This window comes from Helianthus annuus, chromosome 10 (assembly GCF_002127325.2).
Source record: "Helianthus annuus cultivar XRQ/B chromosome 10, HanXRQr2.0-SUNRISE, whole genome shotgun sequence".
Taxonomy (NCBI): Eukaryota; Viridiplantae; Streptophyta; class Magnoliopsida; order Asterales; family Asteraceae; genus Helianthus; species Helianthus annuus.
The window spans coordinates 113,732,715-113,745,112 of NC_035442.2; the positions used below are offsets into that span (position 1 = coordinate 113,732,715).

The 12,398-nt window shown below is 36.3% G+C and overlaps 1 long non-coding RNA gene across 3 annotated transcripts; it reads right to left on the bottom strand.

Moving 5' to 3' along the window:
* Window positions 1-490: 490 nt before the first annotated feature.
* LOC110884743 lies at window positions 491-4,148 on the bottom strand. Of its 3 annotated transcripts, none has more exons than XR_002561502.2 (4): window positions 3,880-4,148; window positions 2,985-3,073; window positions 2,835-2,882; window positions 491-786 (listed from the first exon to the last, which is right to left on the bottom strand). It is a non-coding gene; the product is annotated as an uncharacterized LOC110884743 (long non-coding RNA). The 3 variants fall into 3 exon arrangements; XR_002561503.2 differs by having other exon boundaries at window positions 2,985-3,173; XR_004869041.1 differs by having other exon boundaries at window positions 2,985-3,187.
* Window positions 4,149-12,398: the final 8,250 nt, after the last annotated feature.

A 12,398-nucleotide genomic window follows, 5' to 3' on the forward strand; every position in this document is an offset into this window, starting at 1 on the left:
CAAATTATTTTCCAAAAGTTATAATTACAGGGCACTACACGAAAATGAAGCTAATGCAACTTGAGTAAAAAGTTGCATTAGGCCTTGAAAAGGTTGCAATAGGCCTAATGCAACCTTTTATCAAAAGCTGCATTAGGTGAAGTTGCATTAGACCTAATGCAACCTTTTTGTTAGATAATGCAACTTTTTTTAAATGGTTGCATTTACCATCCAAAAGCAACCTTTTTAACATGCAACCTTTTTACATGCTAATGCAACCTTTTTTATAATCAAATGTAACTTCTTTTATACTCAAATGCAACCTTCGCTACACTAGAATGCAACCTTTGTTGCACTTAAATGCAACCTTTTTTATAATCAAATGCAACTCTATAGTATCATTGTTTGAACTACTAAAATTTCTATTTATATGAAATGGGATCTCAATTACACCAATACAATAATAACATAAATATAATAATTAATCTTATATCATAATTTAACATACATCCAACCTCAAAGTAAGAATGTAATTAAAATATAGTTGTCAATTACAATGAATAAAAGTAACGTAAACCTTCTACTCATCTCTAAGATTCCAAAGTACTCTAATAGTAGTTTTTTCACAATACGTCGTATCGTAGCTTCAGAGTTTGCATGTTGGCTGTGAAAATCTTTCCGCGTAGCTTCTAGCTCAAATTTTTTCCTTTGCTGGTAGTCTTCATTTTCTTTTCACATTTCAAGCAACTATGTGTTTTTCAACTTCAAGGCTCCTGATTGAAGGTTGTAGTTCTTCATTTATTTTGTCTTCAAAAGAGAAAAAGAAAGCACTTATGAAAAACAACAGTCAATAAACCATATATTTCAGTAACACCAACAAGCCAGTAGCCATATAACATAAAATTTCTTGTTGAAACTTGAAAAAAGCAACCAATATGCCCGACTCGAACAAACCCGAAACCGAATTACATATTTCATAGTTGGTTTACTATTCGAGTTGATTTCCTATGTCAAAAAAAAACAAGGAACCAACCCGAAGAACCCAAAACCTAATTAACACCCATAGCTCAACCTGACCTAGTATGTTATAACCTATATTAAAAAATTGACCTAGTATGTGTTACCCTATGTTAAAAAATACTTGTTTTGACTTGTTACCATAACCGCTTGATCAACCCACCTTACAACCTTTACTTGATTGCCATTTACAGTGACATGAACATTATGTGCAGATTGCTTATCAATCAAATAAGTATTGTAGGATCATAGTTTCCCACCTACGACTATTAATTGTTGTGTTAACCACGCGCACTTGATTATATGTATAGATGGATTTTGTCTTTAGTGTTTCTGAGGTGGTCACTTATTTTGTAAATGGGTCAACCAAAGTGAGATCCTAATGCCTACTCTTCTTATATCATCAAGGTATGTCTTAAGAAAGTGATGCACTACTGAACCAGATTCATTAGACTAGTGTGTTTACTTTTTAGTTGGGGCAGTTTGTTGGCATTATTCTTAGGGTGAAGGGGGTGCTCACCTAATAGGTGAGTCCCCTCTCTTACGCCAAACCAATCCTCGTGTGCCACGTCAACTCCCCTCTTAAACTCCCCTAACACCCTAAATTGATGGCGGCACTCCCCTCTTAGGTGAATTGGTTTTTTTTTTTTTAAAAAAAAAAAAAAAAAGAAAAGCATTGATTGGTCCCCTCTCCCTCTCTCCTCTCTCTCTCCTCCGCCTCTCTTCGGTGCCTCCACCCCCAACTGCTTCCCCGATTTCATCCCCCGCCTTAATGGCGGTACCCCCCATTTCGGCAAAATCGTTCCCCGCTTGAACTCCCCGAAGACGCCCCGAACCCCCTTATATTTATATTTGGGGTCATCTCTATTGGAATATTTCACATATTTATTAGGCTACAATGATTAGTTCCTTGGAATTATTTGCTATATCGATTGACCGTTAGAGGACTAAAAGAGTAGCCTACTTATGTAAACTCCTTTGTATTACTTAGATGTGGATCTACTCCATGTTAATATTTCAAGTTGATAATTAAATAATTTTAATTAAATACCTTTGGTCATAAACTGAAAAGTAGGCAAAGGAAAAGTCTATTCAAATCGGCTGAAGAGAAAAGTTAAATATTTCTAATTGAAAACTAGGGTCATAATATTAATATGGCTAATATAAACACACATACATGCAAAAATAAGTTAAATCCATATTAAGGTAGCACAAAATTGAAGTGTATCTAAATTCCAACAAACACCCAATTTACATATACTTGTAGGATTAAATTCAACAATGTTTATGATGAGGCTGCCTTTTTCCTGATATCTTAACCATACAACTTGGTTTTAAAAAGCACGCCTAAGCACGAGGCTCCCTAAGGCGCAAAGGCCATCGCTTTCAAGTGGCGCGCACGCGCCTCATGTACATGCTCTTTTTTGTGCCGCAGGATGTTGTACACTAGGCTTTTTAGGTTGTACATTTAGATAATTTATATATTAAAACATATATAAACCTTATTTATTGTTGTATTTTGGTTAGGGAATTCTAAAAGCTTATGAAATACATATATATATATATGGTAAGGTTAGTGTAAAAGGGACATTTTTTCTATATATATATGCGCACCACTTTGCGCCTTGGTTTAGACCTTCTCGCGTCGGTGTGCTTTTCGCTTATTAAAACCAAGCCATACAAATAGGAATAAAGTATTCTCTCGTTTACAGCAGTTTCCTATACCAGCCTAAAATAACAGTTATCTTGCCATATGAAATAAAATACCATCAACAAATAGCAATAACAAAAATATTGAAACAACAAACGGACATACTTAAATCACCATACATACGTACCTTAAAATCTCACAATATCCTCTTCATTCTCAACATTTTCCAAACCATCTAGTTCCATATTTAATCCATCAACATGTAAAAGAAAAAATGAGTAAATTAATATAAAAATTAGTTTTAATAGAATAATCTTTAAGATCAACAAATTGATACCTTGAAATATCCCATCATCCTCGTTAACAAGAACCAAATAATGCATGCATACTTTTACTGAACTACATCAGTTCATAGGAGGCTTCAAGCTAGATATCAAAATGTCATGTAAAGAGTAGATAGAACTCAAATGATAAAATCATGCATGAATTTACTAATCTTCAACAAGTTGCAAGAAAATAAATTTACCTGGAAGAAATGCACTAACATTCCAAGTCATTTAATTAGATAAGAGTGAAGGCAAAGATGAGGGAGTCTAATGAAAACATACCGCAATAGAAAAATACATATATGATACTAAACCCAATAAGAAGTTGCCACAATAGCATAAGAGAATGAACACATTAAAAGTCTTCAGATATCCAAAAGTCAAAAGACTTAAAACCATGACAACAAAAGACTTGTTTTGATCAATAAATACAAAACTTCATTTATGTGTGGCAACAAGAAATCAAGCAAGTAACCAAGTAAACTTTGCCTTACTGTTTAAAAAAACAAAGAAAGATGCAGCACACACGAACCACTTTCTGTACAAAACATGCTTGTTTATTAAATAAGTTTGTGTTGTTCAAAGAAATCTCACTTCGACATTTTATCAAACACTTGGTGTGCATGATTGAACAAAGCAAAAAAAAAAAAAAAAAAAAACCACCAGAACCTAAAATTATGGCATCAAGTTGAGATTGGAACAGTACCAAGGTCAATCCACCACAAAATTGAAATTTTGGGGGCGGGATGGAGTACCATACAAAATGTAACAATAACTAAAAAAATCCTACAACCTCTCCTAGAAGACAACTTTTATCAATACCAAAGCTCTGATTGCAATTTAATCAACTATAATGAAGAAGGTAGAAAGCAAAAGTGCATAAAAGAGAGTAAGAATAGTTCAAACCTTGATGGATTGGAGCTTAATGTGGTCGGACTAAGTGGGGATTTCGTGAGCATGTTGTCCGGATTCCATATTGTAAAGAACAAGCATGTTGTTCGTCAATGGTTTATGCATCTTCACTTGGAAAAGGAATCTGCAGTTTCTTTCTCTGGAAAGAAGTTTGTGGAATGAAATGACACGGTTAGGGTTTGGAATCAAAAACCGGAGAAATTTTGATGGAAATTGAAAAAAAATTGGGAATAAAGGTTTAGCGGGTACGGGAGGGAAAGTGGGAAACCATAAATTCTAGGAGGGAAAAATTTGGGCTTTTCAATATATTTATCGTTAAAAACTAGCTTTTAAGTATCGCGTTTTGCGGCGAGATTGTTAAACGAAACAAAAGGTGAACATTGAATTACGTATGCTCGTTGCGGTGTATTGATGCGTAAAGATTAAACCGGATCGGAAATAATAGAAAAGAATAATCAAGTCGACTTAGGACCCGCACGTTGCGATAGTCCTTCGTACAAGGAAAAATTATTTAGAAAACTTAGTTATATTAATAACTAACTATATTTTTTGGTCTTTATAAAATTTTAAAAATATTATAATATAAACATCGTTGTATATACTATATAATTTTTAAAGTTTCTTGGTAACGTTAATAACTAAGTATAATTCTTAGTGGCCTATGACATTATAGTCTATTTGCATATTAGGGGTGAGATATGGCTCTAGGACCATTAGGTTTTAGGTTCGATTCTCACAATAGGGTTTTTTCTACACCAGCGGTCCGTCGGTGATTCAAAATTGTCGTTAAAAAAAGTATAATTCATAGTGTGTAATTTTTTATATAACTTTTATGTATAACTAAAAATTAAGTGGAAGTTGAAAATTTTACCACACTTCAAATCACAAATACGCAAGGAGCCAAGGATGGATGCATATGGGATTTGTGCTCAAAGATCAAGAGAAACCCATAAACTTTACCACTTAAATAGAATTGTTTGTTTGATGCCGAACTATTTTGAAGGGATAACTGATTTCATTGGCCACAAAGGCACAAAAGCTTGTGATTAGGCTAGACAATCTGTATCATATTGGGATAATTTGTATAATTTTATATTTTATTTAAGTAAGTTGTAAAATAAGAGTTGTATTCAAATGTCAACAATACAACCTTTCTAAAAAAGTTGCAATTTCAATCAAATTTGCAACATTTCAAGAAAAATGTTACAATTTCTAGTAACATTTGCAACTTTTAGATAAAAAAGTTGCAAATTTCAAGTATTTTTGCAACTTTTTATGAAAAAAGGTTACAGTAGATCTTCTAATGCAACCTTTATATTTACGAAGTTGCATTAGAGTTAAATGCAACTTTTTTATAAAAGGTTGCTTCTAAAAAGTTGCATTAGGTCTATTTTCTAGTAGTGGGGATTAAGTTTATGTAATCACCAAATTGCAGCCGGTATGTGGGGTATTGTGCACATTACTATTTTTATCACTTTAGTGATAGTCATCACTATTGGGGTGACGGGACCCAATAATGGTTTGACCACAGTCACAGATACGGTCGAGTGACAAATACCTATTCTTGTAAATTTGTTTGATGAAAACATTGTAATTCCTCTTAATACTGTAATTTATAACAATGTGACTTTTTACTTAAACTGAATGATTCACTCAGTATTTCCCCGCTGACAAAATATTTTACAACATGTTTCAGGTGACCTACTTTGAATCAAGTACAAGTGCGCAGGAGCACTCAGAAGCTTAAAGTAGTGGCTCAAATAAATAAATAAACATGTTTGTAAAATAAAGAAATTATAAAATTTCTCCACTGTAAATTACGGGGTTTTATCCCGAATTATAAATAAATAATACTTGGGTATTTGCAAGTTTAAAATGATCCTGATAAGACTTCCGCTGTGAAAATAAATACCACGGGATTTTCTGTCCCGCGGCTCCTGGACCGGGTCAAACCGGGCACGGGGGTCGTGACAGAAAAAGGTGGTATCAGAGCCACTGATTTAAGCCAATTAAGTATTTTAGAAATACTTAATTTATTTAATTGCCATTCTGTGATTTTTTTAACTTTAGTTTATAAAATTTTAACTTAGGATTATGTGCGTCTTCATGTGTGTTAACAGCATGAATGAACTATCCGAAGCCCTACAGAATATTTCAATCCATAGTTCAGATATGGATACCACCAATGTCACTACTGGATACCAGACAAATGTAGATGAACCAATGGTATTTAGTGACCAACCCCAGGCAAAACCAAAAGTAGTGGAAAAGAGACATAGGTGGGCAGGTTGGAGGCGTGTGCGTAGGAAGAAGCCAGCAACCCAGAAAACCATGAAAAAGGACGACCCAAAAGACAAAGGAAAAGGCATAGAAATTGGAGAAAGTTCTAGACAAAATCAGGAACTCCTATCTTGGGAGAAAGAGCTAGATCATAAACTGTCGCTAGGAGATATCATTGGGCCAACCGATGAAACCCTCTTTATTCACCCAGCAGAAGCCCTACTACCTGTTAACCTAGAACCTGTTATTCCAGATCCCATTATGCACCCTAGACCTTTTCCAGGAACACTAGAAGAATGGTGGTCTGCCGACTGGCAATTTCAGAATATTATAAATAGCCCTAACACTTTTCTCCCTCAATTCGACCCGGAACCTATACCCAATCCACCTATGAGTAACGAAAATTTAGCTGAACTCCGCCACTACGGCGAGGAGTTGGTGGATGAAGGAAATAGAATTCGGGAGGTAGGAGAGCAGATCTCCTGGAAATACGACGAGAGGGAACGTCGTTATTGAAAAAGCCAGTTAACAGAAAGTGCCGAGGGTGGTGTGGGTGTAATGTATAATAGTAAAATATAAATCGTGTAAAATAGTTTTAAATAAAACCTTGTAAGATAAGCAGTGTGTACGGACGCATAGTATTAAAAATATATATAAAAATCGAATAGTCGCAAAGTCGACAATTTTGGCTGTACCTGTTTATGTGATTAATTGTTTTCTTAAATTGTTAATTAGTATTAATTGCCTACTTGTTAATGTACAGAATGGGTAAACAAAAGCTCTCGGATATTTACTATCAACTAGACAGTGCCCAAAAGACTAAGAAAACCTCATTCCGACCAAACTCCTCGAGATATTCAGTAAACACTAGTGAAGGAATATTTGTCCGAAAAGCATCCTATGAAAACCCATTTACTCCCGAGAAAAGAGATTGGATTATTAGAAAAAGTCAAGAGAAAATAGGAACGTCCAAATCAAAAGAAATAGTTATTAATAAGGAAACCGGTAAAAACCCACCGTGGGAAGACAGGTTAGATGAAGAATGGTCAGACCTTTATATGTTAGCTACTACTGCTGCAACCCTTGATCCGTAATCAAAATAAGTAGCAACAACAAAGACCAACCCTAGTAAATAAATAAGTAGGAGGGAATAAAATAAATGCAGGTTGTAATTGTTAAAGTATGTTTTGGGAATCTCAGTTGTAATAAGATCTATAGGGTTGTTGTGCTTATTTGTTTTAAATAAAGTTGATTGGATAATGGACTCAAGTATTTGTGCTAAATAATAGTTTATAAACATTCAGATGGAACACGCTATAAATGAACCAGTTAACGAAGTTAACCAGTCAGAACATAATAACGAGGATCATTTCCTAAATCGGCAAGACATAGAAAACATTGTTGCTCACGGAATAGTTAATGCTATCCCAGCCATCGTCGCTGTGATGAAAAGTCCTGTTGAGCCTTCGCAAGCTCACCCTAGTAAACGAACACACGACGATACTGCAAGTAATAGTATTAATGGAGGTGGTAATAATAATAACAATGGAATTCAGGCCCCGCTACACAAAAGGATGAAAGCTGCAACACCTGGTTGCACTTACAAAGAATTCCTTGCCTGTAAACCTGTGGAATTTGCAGGCAACGAAGGGGCAACTGCGGCATTACGTTGGTTAGAGAAAACTGAAGCCGTAATTAAAATAAGCAAATGTGCCAAAGAAGATAGAGTCATGTACGCTTCGCACCTTTTTAAGGAAGAAGCGTTGGAATGGTGGAATACTGTATTACAAGCCAAGGGAAGTGACATGGCTTATGCCATGAGTTGGGAGGAATTTAAGCAGCTGATAGAAAGAAAGTTTTGCCCTGAATACGAGAAAGAGCAGATGGTGAATAAATTTCTAAGCCACCGAATGGTGGATGTAGATTATCGAGGGTATACCTCAAAATTCTTTGAGTATGCCAGAATCGTACCTACTCTCGCTTCGCCAGAACCGGTACTTATTTCTCGCTATATTTGGGGATTAAGTAGCGAGATTCGTGATATTGTCAAAGCTGCGAGACCACGCACAATTGACGATGCAGTGGAGTTAGCCAATACCTTAACTGATAGACTGGTACGCACTCGAGAAGAAAATAGAAAGAAAGATTTGGCTCAGAAAATTACCCAAGGATTTCGTATGGGTAGTGGTGGTAATTTCAAGAAAAGGGGAATGGGACAATCCTCTGTCATGCCATATTGCAAAAATTGTAAGAAGAAGCATTTCGGAAAATGTAGGGAACCCTGTAACTATTGCAAAATGGTAGGCCATCGGGAAGAGACTTGTAGAAAGAAAACCACAGTCTGCTACAACTGTGGAGAAACTGGGCATTATAAGCCAGATTGCCCTAAATTAGTCAAACCAGCAGACAACAAGACTAAACCGGCTGAAGGAACTACCAAGAGGAACGGTAGAGCCTTCCAATTAACTACTCAGGAAGCCGAACTAATTCCTGATGTTATAGCTGGTACGTTTTTAGTGCACAACGTTTTTGTAAAAGTATTATTTGACTCTGGTGCAAACCAAAGTTTTATAAATACTTCGTTCTGCCAAACCCTTAATTTACCCTTAACTAATCTTAGGCAGATTTTTACAGTTGAAACGGCAGATGGAAATTCTGTTAAAATAAATAAGGTTTTGCGAGAAGGCAAGATAGAATTATTAGGCCATAAATTTTCTGCAAACCTGTTACCAATGAACTTAGCCGAATTCGATGTCGTATTAGGAATGGATTGGTTAGTAGCCAACCATGCTCGAATTCTTTGTGATAAAAATTCCATAGAAATTCATACACCCACAGGAGAATTAGTAACAATTACCGGAGACAAACCACAAAAGCCACTGAAATTTATTTCAGTAATGAAGTTGGCCAGTTATTTAAGAAAACAAGGAATAGCTTATATGGTTTTAGTAGTTGTTAATACCAAAAGTAAGGAACTGGAGGATATTCCAATAGTATCCGAATACCCAGATGTCTTTCCAGAAGACTTACCAGGATTACCACCTGATAGGGAGGTAGAATTTAGAATTCATCTAATTCCAGGAACGATACCGATAGCCAAGGCACCCTATCGGTTAGCACCAACTGAAATGTTAGAATTAAAGAAACAGTTAGATGAATTATTAAGTAAAGGATTTATACGACCAAGTTCCTCTCCATGGGGAGCCCCGGTGTTGTTTGTAAAGAAGAAAGATGGATCGATGAGAATGTGTATCGACTATAGGGAATTAAACAAGGTTACAATTAAGAATCGATACCCATTACCTAGGATTGATGATCTTTTTGATCAATTGCAAGGAGCCAGATATTTTTCTAAGATAGATTTGCGTTCCGGATATCATCCATTAAAGGTACAGGAAGAAGACATACCTAAAACTGCTTTCAGAACTAGGTACGGACATTACGAGTTTACAGTCATGCCCTTCGGATTAACAAATGCCCCAGCAACATTTATGGACATGATGAATAGAATCTGTAAACCGTATTTGGATAAGTTTGTAATCGTTTTTATTGACGATATACTTATTTACTCCAAAAGTCAGGAGGAACATTGTGAGCATCTACATGCACTCTTAACTTTGTTAAGAAAAGAAAAGCTTTATGCCAAATTCTCGAAGTGTGAATTTTGGCTCAAGGAAGTGCAATTCTTAGGACACATGGTGAATCATGAAGGTATTCACGTAGATCCCTCCAAGATTGAAGCCATCACCAAATGGAAAAGCCCCGCAATGAGCAACGGAAGTTAGAAGTTTTCTAGGATTAGCTGGTTATTATAGACGTTTTATTAAAGATTTCTCTAAGATAGCCGTGCCATTAACCAAGCTAACCTGTAAAGCTGTAAAATTTGAGTGGGGACCAAAACAGGAAGAAGCTTTTAGGATTTTAAAGCAAAAATTAACAAATGCTCCAATCTTAGCATTACCTGATGGAACAGAAGATTTTGAAGTTTACTGTGATGCTTCTATGCAAGGATTAGGATGTGTGTTAATGCAACGCAAAAACGTAATTGCGTATGCCTCAAGACAACTGAAGAAGCACGAAGAAAATTACACAACTCATGACTTAGAATTAGGAGCAGTAATTTTTGCCCTTAAGATTTGGAGACACTATCTGTATGGAAGTAAGTTAACTGTCTATACGGATCATAAAAATTTAAGGTATATATTTGGGCAAAAAGAGTTAAACATGAGACAAAGAAGATGGATGGAAATCCTAAGCGATTACGACTGTGATATTCAATATCATGAAGGAAAAGCAAACGTAGTCGCAGATGCTTTAAGTCGTAAATATCACGAAAAGCAAAGGCGAATTCGTGCTCTTAGATTAAATCTACAGATAGATTTAATGAAACAATTAAAGAATGCTCAAACTACAGCAATCAAGGATGATGCTGAAGGAATGAAAGGACGAACGAAAGAATTAGAAAAAGGAGATAGCTAGTTATGTATCTAAGTGTCTTACTTGTTCACAAGTTAAGGCTGAACACCAGAAACCTTCAGGATTACTTCAACAGTTAGAGATGCCTATTTGGAAATGGGAACTTATAACCATGGATTTCGTTACTAAGTTACCCAAAACCAGAAAAGGTAATGATGCGATTTGGGTAATCGTGGACCGATTAACCAAGTCAACTCATTTTCTACCCATGAAAGAAACTTTTACCATGGAAAGATTGGCAAAATTATATGTGGATGAAATAGTATCCCTACATGGAGTTCCACTCTCGATTGTATCGGATAGGGATAGTCGTTTCACTTCACATTTCTAGACAAGTTTCCAAGAGGCCATGGGTACTCGTTTAAACTTTAGTACGGCTTATCATCCCCAAACAGACGGACAAAGTGAAAGAACCATTCAAACTTTGGAAGACATGCTTAGGGCATGTATAATAGATTTTGGCGGAAACTGGGATGATCATTTACCCTTAATTGAATTCTCCTATAACAATAGTTATCATGCAAGCATTGAAGCTGCCCCGTTCGAAGCACTATATGGACGCAAGTGTAGAACTCCAGTTTGTTGGGCAGAAATAGGAGAAAGTCAATTATCAGGACCGGAGATCGTACAAGAAACTACCGACAAGATCACTCAAATTAAAGAAAGACTAAAGACCGCTAGGGATCGCCAGAAAAGCTATGCAGATAACCGTCGTAAACCGTTAGAATTTCAAGTCGGAGATAAGGTACTTTTGAAGGTTTCTCCTTGTGTAGGATCGTTTGCTGACCCGATGAGTCGTTCAGAAGAGAACTTAGACTAGTTCAGAGGCGGAATTCATTGAATTAGTCTTCGTAAAGCTTGATTTCACACTTTAACGTCTCCTCTATTGATTAATTGTCAGTTTACAAGAATGTGGAGACAAACGGGCAGAGCTTCGCCTTTTCACACACACATACGGACTAACTTCTAAGTCTACCTGGATCGCTCATTAGGACCAATATATATAGTAGTTATGGGCCGCTCATATGGACAAGTCCATATGAGCGATCCACAGTCTGTCGCTCGAGCGATCCACAGTCTGCTGCTCGAGCGGTTCACATATATGTCATACGAGCGATCCTAATCTCTAATAGGACACATTAGCGGTCCGACCCAAAGACACATTAGCGGTCCTACTATCTAATTGGGCCACAAAGGCTATCTAAAGCCCAATAAGCAATCCTATCCTAATACATGATTTCTCGTTTACTGTTCACAATACAATCAGCTCTGCCCTAAGACTCGAACGAAGATGTAGTCGACAGACAACTGCACCAACAGACTCCCCCTTGAATGTTGACGGAATCTTCAGTGAGAGTCTTTGATCATTTCCAGCTCTTCACTCTTGTTCGGTCTTCTTCAGGAACTCTGCCTGGAATCAAATTTTCTTCAAGAATTTCTTCTTGGAATCACATGCCTGGATCATTCTCTGGCTCTAACTTTCATCAGACTCCCCCTATCATCATGCTGGGATCTCTGTCTGGAAATCGTTATCACCATTGAAATCAACTCCTGGCTTTCTCTGTTTAAGCTCTCCTCTGGTTCTGATAAGTCTCCTGGCTATCCATAACGACAGGATCAGAAACCTGCAAAACTCAACCATACTATTACAAACTAATACAATTTGCAATTCAACTTAATGAATCAGCAAATCATATAAGAAAAATTATGAAGATCAAACTGTAGGTTACCATTCAACTTATTCATCAAGTTAATGA